Raw genomic sequence first — 14,358 nt, forward strand, 5'->3', positions numbered from 1 at the left:
TTCAAACTCTATTATAGGGCCACGACAATCAAAACAGCATGGTATTGGCAGAAAAATAAACACTCAGACCAATGGAACAGAATAGAAAGTCCAGAAATAAAACCACATATATATAGTCAAATTATTTTTGATAAAGGGGCCAAAAACACACAATGGAGAAAAGAAAGCCTCTTCAATATATGGTGCTATGAAAACTGGAAAGCCACATGCAAAAGAATGAAACTGGACTACAGTCTCTCCCCCTGTACAAAAATTAACTCAAAATGGATCAAAGATCTAAACATAAGACCTGAAACAATTAAGTACATAGAAGAAGACATAGGTACTCAACTCATGGACCTGGGTTTTAAAGAGCATTTTATGAATTTGACTCCACAGGCAAGAAAAGTGAAGGCAAAAATGAATGAATGGGACTACATCAGACTAAGAAGTTTTTGCTCAGCAAGAGAAACTGATAACAAAATAAACAGAAAGCTAACTAAATGGGAAATGATATTTTCAAAACAACAGCTCAGATAAGTGCCTAATATCCAAAATATACCAAGAACTCATAAAACTCAACAACAAACAAACAAATAAACCAATAAAAAAATGGGAAGAGGATATGAACAGACACTTCTCCCAAGGAGAAATACAAATGGCCAACAGATATATGAAAAGATGTTCATCTTCTTTAGCTATTAGAGAAATGCAAATCAAAACGGTAATGAGATACCACCTCACACCTGTTCCATTAGCTATTATTAGCAAGACAGGTAATAGCAAATGTTGGAGAGGCTGTGGAGAAAAAGGAACCCTCATACACTGTTGGTGGGAATATAAAGTAGTACAACCATTATGGAAGAAAGTATGGTGGTTCCTCAAAAAACTGAAAATAGAACTACCTTATTACCCAGCAATCCCTCTACCGGGTATATACCCCAAAACCTCAGAAACATTGATACGTAAAGACACATGCAGCCCCATGTTTATTGCAGCATTGTTCACAGTGGCCAGGACATGGAAACAACCCAAAATCCTGTCAATAGATGACTGGATAAAGAAGATGTGGCACATATACAGTATGGAATACTACTCAGCCATAAGAAATGATGACATCAGAACATTTACAGCAAAATGGTGGGATCTTGATAACATGATACGAAGCGAAATAAGTAAATCAGAAAAAACCAGGAACTGCATTATTCCATACGTAGGTGGGACATTAAAGTGAAACTAAGAGATATTGATAAGAGTGTGGTGGTTACGGGGGGGAGGGGGGAATGGGAGAGGGAAAGGGGGTGGGGAGGGGCACAAAGAAAACAAGATAGAAGGTGACAGAGGCCAATCTGACTTTGGGTGATGGGTATGCAACATAATTGAACGTCAAGATAACCTGGACTTGTTATCTTTAAATATATGTATCCTGATTTATTGATGTCACCCCATTAAAAAAATAAAATTATTAATTAAAAAAAGAAAAAGAAACAAAAAAAATAATAATAAAAAAATAAACCTGTAATGATTTACAGAAACAATAAAGGAAACAGTAAATCATTTCATCAATCAACATTGGATAAAGCCTAAATATCTATATATGTATATTACTTCAACTATTAATGTGTGCCAGAAGCAAAATATACAGTGATGTTACATTTTACAACATATAAACCCACTTAATCAGGATCTTATTTAAAATTGAAGATATTTGTTTTGAAAATTTTAGGTTATTAAAGAGTTCATACTCAAATCTTTTCTAGTCTAGTGACACACATACTTTTACCTTAATCTATAAACTTACATCCAAACTATCAAAAACAAAGAGGAACATGTTTTTCAAACTTCACAGCCAAGACACCCCTTGCTGCAAAGCCAGCAGTCGGTCTAGGACCTTCTTTTGCCCATACCCAAAGCCACACGGTGAGTTTTCTCAGCAGCTATTTGCTGAGTACCGTGTACCAGAAACTGGAATTAGGCACAAGGCTCAGTGCCCACACATATATATTGAGCTTCCCAGGGAGGTGGGAATATAACAGGCGAGTACACAATGACCTGGTTATTTCTGTGGAAGGGAGAAGCAGAGTTCAGTTGGGGCTGGTGGTGGCGCCAGGAGGGGCAGCCACACAGGCAGGGTCCTGGAGCTGAGAGAGCATGCGCTGGGCCCTTCTCCAGGTCCAGGTCCTATCTCAGTCAGGGGCAGCAAGAGTGGTGGCTGGAGTGATGGCCGCAGCCGCTAAACCAGGAGCCTCCAACCAACTGCGGAAGCTTGTTTGGATTTCTCATGAGGACAGTTGTGGAAAAGGGAGAAAAAATGCAAGACTGATGGAAGAAGGCTGTGAGGGACCCAGAGCAGGAAAATGGGGTCCTGAGCAAGTGCCAGGCCAGGGGGTGTGAAGACAAGGCGGCGGGACCGAGAGCCGGCATCCTTGTTGGGTGCAGAGTGGGAGTCCCAGCCCCACGTGCAGCTGGAGGCTCAAGAGAAAGGGCTGGATCCACCAGTGACACACACTGTAAATGCAGCCACTTATAGCAACCCACACTGATGAGCTCAGGAGTCTGAGCACACCGACCATGGAAAGATGGACAGGGGAGCAGAGGAAGTCAGGTAAACTCCATTTAGTTTGATTTTCTTAATGAGGAGAGTCAAATTCACATAGATTTTCTTTTATAAATGCTATTACTTAAAAATAGCTAGTAAGTATCAATATGTAACTCTTTATACTTTATTATCATATTCTTTTTATATTACTCTATTTATCTACAGAATAATTTTCTGCCTCAGGTGGCTACTATGAAGTGAGCAAGGTGTGTTCTGAAGCTGCTGGACACTGTGTGGGACTGATAATCAATCACTGTCCTTGGAGGAAGTCCTACCCTTTCCTTGTATACCCTCCCTATATGTTCAACAGCTTCTCTGTTTTCACAGTCAGTAGTCCATATTGCTATCTTATCACCTTTAGCTGTAACATTAACAACAGCTCCAAATACGTCATCATCACTGTAGTCATCCAAAGATTTTCCAGTAAGGCACAGCAGTGTCTCTAGCCAAAAGCTATCGAGGTCATTTCATCTCTGCTGTTTGTTTTATTTGTTGTTGGGTTTTTGTGGGTTTTTTTTGTATTTTTCTGGAGTTGGAAAGAGGGAGGCAGTAAGACAGACTCTCGCATGCTCCCGGCAGGGATCTACCAGGCACGCCCACCAGGGGGCAATGCTCTGCCCATCTGGGGCATTGCTCTGTTGCAACCACAGCCATTCTAGCGCCTGAGGCAGAGGCCATATAGCCATCCTCAGTGCCTGCGCCAACATTGCACCAATGGAGCCTTGGCTGCGGGAGGGGAAGAGACAGACAGAGAGGAAGGAGATGGGGAGGGGTGGAGAAGTAGATGGGCACTTCTCCTGTGTGTCCTAGCCAGGAATCGAACCCGGGACTCCTGCATGCCAGGCCGACGCTCTACCACTGAGCCAGCCGGCCAGGTCCTATAATTGGAATTCTAAAATCAAACTTTGCATCTCAGTTCCAAGTTCCGTCTCCAGTAATTAGGCTTCTCATTTTAAATCAGTAACTTAGATATCTTGTTCGTGGTAGTCATCACATGTATATCAACATCACATTGTGCACTTTAAATATTGTATACGCAGTTATATGTATTTATCAATTATTCTTAAATAAAGTTGAACAAAATAGAAAGAGCATCGCCCCGAAACAACAAGGTTGCAGGTTCGATCCACAGTCAGGGCACACATGGGAAGCAGGCGATGAGTACACGACCGTGTGGAACAATAAATGAATGCCTGCCTTCTCCCTCCCCTCTCTCTTCCCTACCTCTCTCTGTATCTCTGAAAATAAAAGGAAATGAAGTCTTGGCCAGATAGCTCGGTTGGAGCCTTGTCCTGGAGCGTGGAGGTTGCCTGGTCAATTCCCTGGTCAGGGCACATACAAGAGCAGCTCCATGTTCCTGTCTCTGTCTCCTTGCCTCTCTCTCTCTCTCAAAAATAAATAAATAAAAATAAAAACAGTAGGAACAATCAGTGAACCTCAAAGCTGGTTCTTTGAAAAAATGAACATGACAAAACTTTAGCAAGATTAAGAAAAAAGGAGAGATACAAATAATATCAGAAATGAAAGTGGGGCCAAGCCTGTGGTAGTGCGTGGATAACGCATTGACTTGGAATGCTATGGTCGCTGGTTCGAAACCCGGGGCTTGCCCAGTAAAGGCAAGTAGACAAGCAATCAATGAACAACTAAAGTGAAGCAACTGTGAGTTAATACCTCTTGCTCCACCTTCCTCCTCTCTATATAAAATCAATTCATAAAATCTTCAAAAAGAAACAGAAAAGAAATGAAATTGAGAACATTATTATTGACCTTACAGAAACAAAAAGGAATATAAAGGAATATCATGAACAGTTGCATGCTATTCTTCAACTTAGGTAACCTAGTTAAAATGGACAAATTCTACATAGAGAAAGATGATCTAAAGAAATTGATTTAAGAAAGAATATAAAATCTGAATAGATTTATACCAAGAGATAAAATAATAGGAAATGAGTCTGATATGGACATCAGGCTCTCTGACACATAGAGATGGACCCGGTGGCACTTTGGGCCCCTCCCAGCACATGGGGGGGATGATAGTAAGGAGTCAGCTTTGCCCTGCAGGAAATAAGCTGCAGTCCTCAGCCCTTTCTCCCATGTCCTTCTTCTGCTGCTGCTTTATTTTTATTTTTTATTTTTAGAAATTAAATATAATGGAGTGACATTGATGCATAAGAACCCCTGTCTTTTATGTAAAGAAAAACTTCTAAAGTTTTTATGAATATATTTGTGGGACTGGATTTTGGGGAGAAACTAAGAGGTTCTTTTCAACTTTGGGGCTGGCCAGGGATGAGCAGACACCTGGGTCTGAGATATTCAAATTAGTCACAGGAGAAAAACAACAGGGTGAGTTCTTGTCATTCTCTATAGAAGTACATTGAAGAAACATTTTAAAATGAGGCTTGGAATCCATTCCAGCAAGAGAAAGAAATACCTTCATGCCCCCAAGTGTAGCAAGTGGGGATCCTCGTACCAGTTAAGGAAGTCCCTGTTACTAGGTCGAGCCAGAGAGAGTCACACCATCCACTGAAGAAGTCAGTTTCAGATGAGTGTTTGCATCCTAGTATCCTAGCTGCATAGAACTCAGAATGCAGTGACCTCTAGGAATATTGTTCCATAGGACAGAAGCCTTTGGAACACTGAGCATGGGAGACTCATGTGTCACCGGGAAACCAACCACAGCAAGTACAATTTAGCGGAGCCAGTGGTTGCAGGAAGAAGGAAAAGGAAAATGAGCCAGGAAGAATTTAGGAGACGCAGTCACAGGTGATTGGATTTGAATGGGAGAGAGAAGGAACCAAGGCTGACATCAGAGAGGATCCCTGGGCACGGTAGGTGCCACCTGCTGAGACAGAGAGTAAGTAACAGTGCCTCAGCACTGGAGCTCACACCAAGGACACAGCTCAGCAGGGTGAGCCTCACTGTACATGAGTTCTCTCTCCAGAATTTACCAAGGGCTCTCAAGGTTTGATTTCACTTTTTAAAATGCAAACCCCTGCAACTGATGCTTTAGGATTTTCCCCATAATAAACGCACCGCACTGACTTAGATTCAGTACAAGCACTTGACCCAAAGACAGTGGGATCAGGCAGGAATTATGCTCACCTTGTGACCTATAAGCGACCTCCTGGCTTAAAAAGTCATACATTTGCTTGTACAAAGTTGCTATGATCTGGGGAGGATAAAATGAAACAGAACACTAATGACAAAACAACATAACTCTGTGGTGCTGTTGCTCTGTCCCATAGGGCAGTGGTCCCCAGGGACCGGTTTAGTGTTATAAAATATTTTCATGGACTGGCCTTTAGTGTGGGATGGTTAAATGAATCACGTGACCGAGACAAGCGTCAAGAGTGAGTCTTAGACGGATGTAACAGAGGGAATCTGGTCATTTTTTAAAACTAAAACATTGTTCAGACTTAAGTATAAATAAAACGAAAATTATGTAAGTCATTTATTCTCTCTCTGCGGACCGGTACCAAATGGCCCACGGACTGGTACCGGTCCGCGGCCTGGGGCTTGGGGACCACTGCCCTAGGGAATAGAGAGATGTGGGAATGTGAGGTTGAATGTGCTACCATCTGACCAGGTCCTCCAAACAAAATGGCACAAACGGGAAAAGCCTTGTGCATAGTGTGCACACTTCAATTCATGTGAAGTCATGGTGCGTTCTTGTTTCTGAATGCCAAGTATAAGAAATGTAACACAGAGAAACACAGGAAATGCTTGAGTAAGAAATTGTAACTTTTGTTAGGTTATGTATACCTTATTTTGAAATACTGGTTTATCAGAAATATGTAAAATTCCCACTCTATAAATCGTGAACTATTTTCGTGCATTAGAAAATGGCTATCAAGAAATTCCTTGTAAGTATTAAGAGATATTATTATTTCAGTTTAAATAATACTGGTCCTGCTAGTTGTCTTGCATTTTGGTGCACTTTGACCAGTTCCTATTGAAAGAGAAGATATTGTAGGGATTCGAATAAAGGGAGAGATGGTCAAAGCCACATGCATCCCTAAGGGGCGGACAGGACAAAGCTGCCTGAACCTGGCCGTGGTTCCAGTTATCCTTCTCCGAGGGAAGCCTCCTGACCCACTGGGCACAGGACGAACACAGTCTGATACATACACATGTTCGCCAATTCTCTGTGGGTGCCCGTCTTTCCAAATGTCACAGCAAATCGTCGCACTTGCGTGAAGGGCATACTTTATTTCCCTCTTTCTGTCCCTACTAAATGCTCATGAAGTACCTTTTGATTGGACAAATTCAATTTACTTGTAAAAGCTGGTCCTGACGGTAAGGAATTTAAGGGAAGAAGAGAGTAGGAGACCATTTCTTTTTTCACACCAGGTGATGTATTTCTTAATATATAGAGTAAACTGAGGGTATTTTTTTCTATATAAATAAGTCAATTTCAATTTCTTTTTAAGGAAATATATTTATGTAAAGTCGTCTATGCATAGAGAAATATTTTGAAAATTATCTCTGAATGGCAGTATATCACTGAGTTTTATTTGAATTTTGTGCATTGTTTTCTTATCAAAAACAAGATCAAGCTACACTGGCTTATTGTGGACTTAACTGGTTCACTATATCAACCCACCCATCACCCGATAGCATCGCGGTACTTTAAGGAATTTATTTTCCTTAAACAGCCATCTCCCTAGCTCTGCCTTTTTTCTTTTTTTTTTCACTCACCCAGTTAATGTAGCTTAAAAAAAAAAGCAAGGCACTGAAAATGCCTAGATGGGCTCACTAGCCCCATTAATACACAGGTTTGGTCCTGGCCTTCCTATTAATTATTAGCAGACTTACACATGCAAGTATCAGCTGCCCAGTGAGGATGCCCTCTAGGTCAATATTCTGAAATAAAGGAGCAAGTATCAGGCATGCTCAACGCAGCCCATGACTCTTTGCTCAGCCACACCCCCATGGGAAACAGCAGTGATAAAAGTTAAGCCATGAACGAAAGTTCGATTAAACCATGCTAATATAGGGTTGGTAAATTTTGTGGCAGCCACTCGGTCATACGATTAACCCAAATTAATAGCTATCGGCGTAAGGCGTGTTTAAGGTAATACCCAAAATAAAGTTAAACCCTGACTAAGCCATAAAAAACCCTAGTCTCTGTAAAATAACCCACGAAAGTGACTTTAAAAGCCTGAACACACGGCAGCTAAGATCCAAATGGGATTAGATAGCCCACTATGCTTAGCCCCAAACCTAAGAAGTTAAACTAACAAAACTGCTCGCCAGAGTACTACTAGCCACAGCTTAAAACTCAAAGGACTTGGCGGTGCTTTATATCCATCTAGAGGAGCCTGTTCTGTAATCGATACACCCCGATAAGCCTTACCAACCTTTGCCAAATCAGTCTATATACCGCCATCTTCAGCAAACCCTAAAAAGGATTTTAAGTAAGCACAAATATTACACATAAAAACGTTAGGTCAAGGTGTAACTTATGGGTTAGGAAGAAATGGGCTACATTCCCTATAAAAGGTCATAATCAATATACACGGATGCTATAATGAAATATATAGTTGAAGGTGGATTTAGCAGTAAATTAAGAATAGAGCGCTTAATTGAATATAGGCCATGAAGCAGGCACACACTGCCCGTCACCCTCCTCAAACAATACTAGTCTAAAATAATCATATTTAAAAGACTCCACTTGCAAGAGGAGATAAGTTGTAACAAGGTAAGTGTACTGGAAAGTGCACTTGGATAACTCAAAGCATAGCTTAAGCATAAAGCACCCGGCTTACACCCGGGAGATACTACAACTACTGAGTTGCTTTGAACTAATTCTAGCTCGAACCTGCAAGACTCAACTAACACCTACAACTAAAACAAAACATTTACATAAATAAAAGTATAGAAGATAGAAATTATATTCGATGCTATAGAAAAAGTACCGCAAGGGAACCACAATTTAAAAGTAAAAAAAAGCAAAGCTTACCCCTTTTACCTTTTGCATAATGATTTAACTAGAAAAATTTTAGCAAAAAGAACTGAAGCTAAATACCCCGAAACCAGACGAGCTATCTAAGGACAGCCCAAAGGGGCAAACTCGTCTATGTGGCAAAATAGTGAGAAGATCCTTAGATAGAGGCGACAAACCAACCGAGCCTGGTGATAGCTGGTTGTGTAGTTAATGAATTTTAGTTCAAGTATAAATCTACCGAAAACACCCATAAGTTTAATGTAGACTTATATTATAGCCCAAGGGGGTACAGCCCATTGGACTCAGGGTACAACCTTTATTAGAGAGTAATTATTTAGTATACCATAGTTGGCCTAAAAGCAGCCACCCATTAAGAAAGCGTTCAAGCTCAACAACCTGCCTATCTTAATTACAAACATACTTAACAACTCCTAATACTAAACTGGACTGTTCTATTATTAAATAGAAGCAATACTGTTAATATGAGTAACAAGAATAATTTCTCCCAGCACAAGTGTATATCAGAACGAATACTTCACTGATAGTTAACAAATTACTAAGCCTATACAAAAAATAAACCCCTTATACCATGATCTGTTAGCCCAACACAGGTGTGCAGTCAAGGGAAAGATTAAAAGGAGCAAAAGGAACTCGGCAAACACGAACCCCGCCTGTTTACCAAAAACATCACCTCTAGCCTTACCAGTATTAGAGGCACTGCCTGCCCAGTGACATAAGTTTAACGGCCGCGGTATCCTGACCATGCAAAGGTAGCATAATCACTTGTTCCCTAAATAGAAACTCGTATGAATGGCCACATGAGGGTTCAACTGTCTCTTGCCCCCAATCAGTGAAATTGACCTCCCCGTGAAGAGGCGGGGATAATGTAATAAGACGAGAAGACCGTATGGAGCTTTAATTAACTAGTCTAAAGAGAATTAACACTAATCAACATGATCTAATGTAACTCTACTTAGATTAGCAATTTGGGATGGGGTGACCTCGGAATAAAACACAACTTCTGAGTGATTAATATTAAAAAAAAAAAACTTAAACCTTTATAACCAGAGGTTCAATTCCTCTTCCTAACAAAATGTTCTTGATTAACCTACTATTAATAATTGTACCTATTTTATTAGCCATAGCATTCCTAACCCTATTAGAATGTAAAGTGTTAGGATATATACAACTACGAAAAGGCCCAAACGACGTTGGACCCTACGGCCTACTCCAACCAATCGCAGATGCAGTAAAATTACTTATTAAAGAACCCCTCCGACCCCTAACATCATCCATCTCAATATTCATTATCGCCCCCATCCTGGCCCTAACACTAGCCCTAACCATGTGAATTCCCCTCCCCATGCCCTACCCCCTTATCAACATAAACTTAGGCATCCTATTTATACTAGCTATATCTAGCCTAGCTGTATATGCCATCCTATGATCAGGCTGAGCCTCAAACTCAAAATATTCTCTAATCGGAGCCCTATGAGCCGTGGCACAGACCATTTCCTATGAAGTAACCCTGGCTATTATTCTCCTGTCTGTACTACTAATAAGCGGCTCCTTCACACTATCTACCCTTATTACAACCCAAGAACACCAATGATTAATTATCCCCGCATGACCCCTAGCTATAATATGATTCAACTCAACCCTAGCCGAAACCAATCGGGCACCCTTTGATCTAACAGAAGGGGAATCAGAACTAGTATCTGGCTTCAACATTGAGTACGCAGCAGGCCCCTTCGCATTATTTTTCCTGGCAGAATATGCCAACATCATCATAATAAATATCCTTACAACTACTCTCTTCCTAGGAGCATACCATAGCCCTCTAATGCCAGAACTTTACACAATCAACTTTACCCTTAAGACCCTACTCCTCACCATCACATTCTTATGAGTACGCGCATCATACCCTCGATTCCGATACGACCAACTAATACACCTATTATGAAAAAACTTCCTACCCCTCACACTAGCCCTATGTATATGACATGTCGCTATACCAATCCTTACAGCGGGTATGCCCTCCCAAACATAAGAAATATGTCTGATAAAAGAGTTACTTTGATAAAGTAAATAATAGGGGTGCAAGCCCCCTTATTTCTAGAACTATAGGACTTGAACCTACCCCTAACTTCAAAAATCTCCGTGCTACCACACTACACCAAATTCTAAGTAAGGTCAGCTAAATAAGCTATTGGGCCCATACCCCAAAAATGTTGGTTTATATCCTTCCTGTACTAATAAATCCCCTCATCCTCACTATAATTATACTAACAGTTATCTTAGGCACAACAATCGTAATAATAAGCTCCCACTGATTAATAAACTGAATAGGATTCGAAATAAATATATTAGCCGTTATCCCCTTGCTAATAAAACAATATAACCCCCGATCGATAGAAGCTGCCACTAAATATTTTCTAACACAGCCACCGCTTCCATACTCCTTATGTTAGCTGTCATTATTAACCTGTTATACTCAGGCCAATGAACATTCACAAAACTTATAAACCCAACAGCATCAGTCATTATAACCCTGGCCCTAGCCATAAAAATAGGCCTCACCCCTCTCCACTTCTGAGTTCCAGAGGTTCCACAAGGCATCTCACTCTCATCTGGCCTAATTTTACAAACATGACAAAAATTAGCCCCACTATCAGTCCTCTATGTAATTAGTCCTGTTATTAATTTAGATCTAATCCTGCTTATATCTATACTATCTATTGCAATTGGAGGTTGGGGAGGATTAAACCAAACCCAGCTTCGTAAGATTCTAGCATACTCCTCAATCGCCCACATGGGATGAATAGCCTCTATTCTAGCATTTAACCCAACTATAACACTACTAAACCTCCTCCTATATATCCTAATAACAACCACAACATTTATACTCTTTATAATAACTTCAGCAACAACAACCCTATCCCTCTCCCACATGTGAAATAAAATACCCCTAATCACTACTAGCACCCTAACCATTATACTCTCACTAGGAGGCCTCCCTCCCCTAGCTGGCTTCTTACCTAAATGAATAATCATTCAAGAACTAACTAAAAACAACAACATCACTTTAGCTACATTAATAGCCGTCACTGCACTACTCAACCTTTTCTTTTACATACGACTAACGTACGCCACTTCCCTAACTATATTCCCTACCACAAATAACATAAAAATCAAATGACAATTTAATAATAAAAAACAAATAAAATGCCTTCCAGTACTTATTATTTTGTCAACAATTACCCTCCCGCTCGCCCCAGCGAGCTCAACTAGAAGTTTAGGTTAACTAGACCAAGAGCTTTCAAAGCTCTAAGTAAATAGAATATATATTTAACTTCTGTACTCCTCCTAAGGACTGCAAGACTCTATCTTACATCAGCTGAATGCAAATCAACTACTTTAATTAAGCTAAGCCCTTACTAGATTGATGGGCTTCCAACCCACGAAACTGTAGTTAACAGCTAAACACCCTAAACAACTGGCTTCAATCTACTTCTCCCGCCGTGTAGGGGAAAAAAGGTGGGAGAAGCCCCAGCAGGATTGAAACTGCGTCTTTAAATTTGCAATTCAATGTGTAATACACCACAGGGCTTGGTAAAAAGAGGACTCGCACCTCTGTCTTTAGATTTACAGTCTAATGCTTACTCAGCCATCTTACCTATGTTCGTAACTCGTTGACTTTACTCAACAAACCACAAAGATATCGGTACACTCTATCTTCTATTTGGTGCTTGAGCCGGAATAGTAGGCACAGCCCTGAGCCTTTTAATCCGCGCAGAACTCGGCCAACCAGGAGCCTTATTAGGCGATGACCAAATCTACAATGTAGATTGGTCACTGCTCATGCATTTGTAATAATTTTCTTTATAGTAATACCTATTATAATTGGCGGCTTCGGAAACTGACCTGTGCCCCTGATAATTGGCGCCCCAGATATGGCCTTCCCTCGTATGAATAATATAAGCTTCTGACTATTACCCCCCTCTTTTCTACTCCTATTAGCATCCTCCATAGTTGAAGCTGGTGGGGGAACTGGATGAACAGTCTACCCCCCACTGGCAGGTAATCTGGCCCACGCCGGTGCCTCAGTCGACCTAGCTATCTTCTCATTTGGCAGGTGTCTCCTCTATTCTCGGAGCAATTAACTTTATTACCACCATTATTAATATGAAACCCCCTGCCCTATCCCAATACCAAACACCTCTCTTTGTCTGATCTGTCCTGATTACCGCGGTCTTACTCCTTCTATCACTCCCTGTACTAGCTGCTGGAATCACTATACTTCTAACGGACCGAAACTTAAACACAACCTTTTTGGATCCTGCCGGAGGGGGCGATCCCATTTTATATCAACACTTATTTTGATTCTTCGGCCACCCCGAGGTATACATTCTCATCCTACCCGGGTTTGGAATTATCTCCCATATTGTTACATATTACTCAGGAAAAAAAGAACCATTTGGTTACATAGGAATAGTCTGAGCCATGATATCTATTGGGTTCCTAGGATTTATTGTATGAGCCCATCATATATTTACTGTTGGAATAGACGTCGATACACGCACCTACTTCACATCTGCTACTATGATTATTGCTATTCCTACTGGTGTTAAAGTATTTAGCTGATTAGCAACTCTTCATGAAGGTAATATCAAATGATCCCCAGCCATACTATGGGCCCTTGCATTTATTTTCCTTTTTACTGTGGGGGGTTTAACTGGTATTGTACTAGCTAATTCATCCCTAGACATTGTACTTCATGACACTTATTATGTAGTAGCCCATTTTCACTACGTTTTATCCATAGGAACAGTATTTGCCATTATGGGTGGATTTGTCCACTGATTCCCCCTTTTCTCCGGCTATACCCTATACCCCGCCTGAACTAAAGCTCACTTTTTAGTAATATTTGTAGGTGTTAATATAACCTTCTTCCCCCAACACTTCTTAGGCTTGTCCAGAATGCCACGACAATACTCTGATTACCCTGATGCATACACTACCTGAAACACTGTATCATCTATAGGCTCCTTCATCTCATTAACAGCTGTAATGCTAATGGTTTTCATCGTATGGGAAGCATTCAGCTCCAAACAAGAAGTCTCACTAGTAGAACTAACAACCACAAACTTTGAGTGACTCCACGGCTGCCCTCCCCCTTATCATACATTCGAAGAGCCTACTTATATTAATATTAAATAAATAAGAAGGGAAGGATTCGAACCCCCTTAAATTGGTTTCAAGCCAACACCATAACCACTATGTCTTTCTCCACGGTAGAGGTATTAATAAAATTTACGTAACTTTGTCAGGGTTAAATTATAGGTGAAACCCCTATATACCTCTATGGCATACCCATTCCAAACAGGCTTCCAAGACGCAACTTCTCCTATTATAGAAGAGCTGCTACACTTTCACGACCACACTTTAATGATCGTATTCCTTATCAGCTCCCTAGTCCTCTATATTATCTCAATTATGTTAACCACTAAATTAGCCCACACGAGCACCATAGATGCCCAAGAGGTGGAAACCATCTGAACGATCCTACCAGCTATTATCCTTATTAAAATTGCACTCCCATCCCTCCGAATTCTTTACATAATAGATGAAATTAATAACCCCTCTATTACCATTAAAACCATGGGCCATCAATAGTACTGAAGTTATGAATATACAGATTACGAAGATTTGAATTTTGACTCCTATATAATCCCCACATCCGATCTTGCACCCGGCCAAATCTGCCAGCTGGAAGTAGACAACCGAGTGGTTCTACCCATAGAACTCACCGTTTGTATATTAATCTCATCAG

General features: G+C 40.7%; 1 long non-coding RNA gene across 1 annotated transcript in view; it reads left to right on the plus strand.

Moving 5' to 3' along the window:
• Positions 1 to 10,579, plus strand: part of LOC136387017 (uncharacterized) — a 43,615-nt gene extending 33,036 nt beyond the window's left edge. The window contains exon 2 of the long non-coding RNA XR_010748063.1: positions 9,596 to 10,579. This is a non-coding gene — a long non-coding RNA (uncharacterized lncRNA). The remainder of the gene's footprint in view (positions 1 to 9,595) is intronic.
• Positions 10,580 to 14,358: the final 3,779 nt, after the last annotated feature.

The sequence above is a fragment of the Saccopteryx leptura genome, unplaced genomic scaffold (genome assembly GCF_036850995.1).
Source record: "Saccopteryx leptura isolate mSacLep1 unplaced genomic scaffold, mSacLep1_pri_phased_curated manual_scaffold_45, whole genome shotgun sequence".
Taxonomy (NCBI): Eukaryota; Metazoa; Chordata; class Mammalia; order Chiroptera; family Emballonuridae; genus Saccopteryx; species Saccopteryx leptura.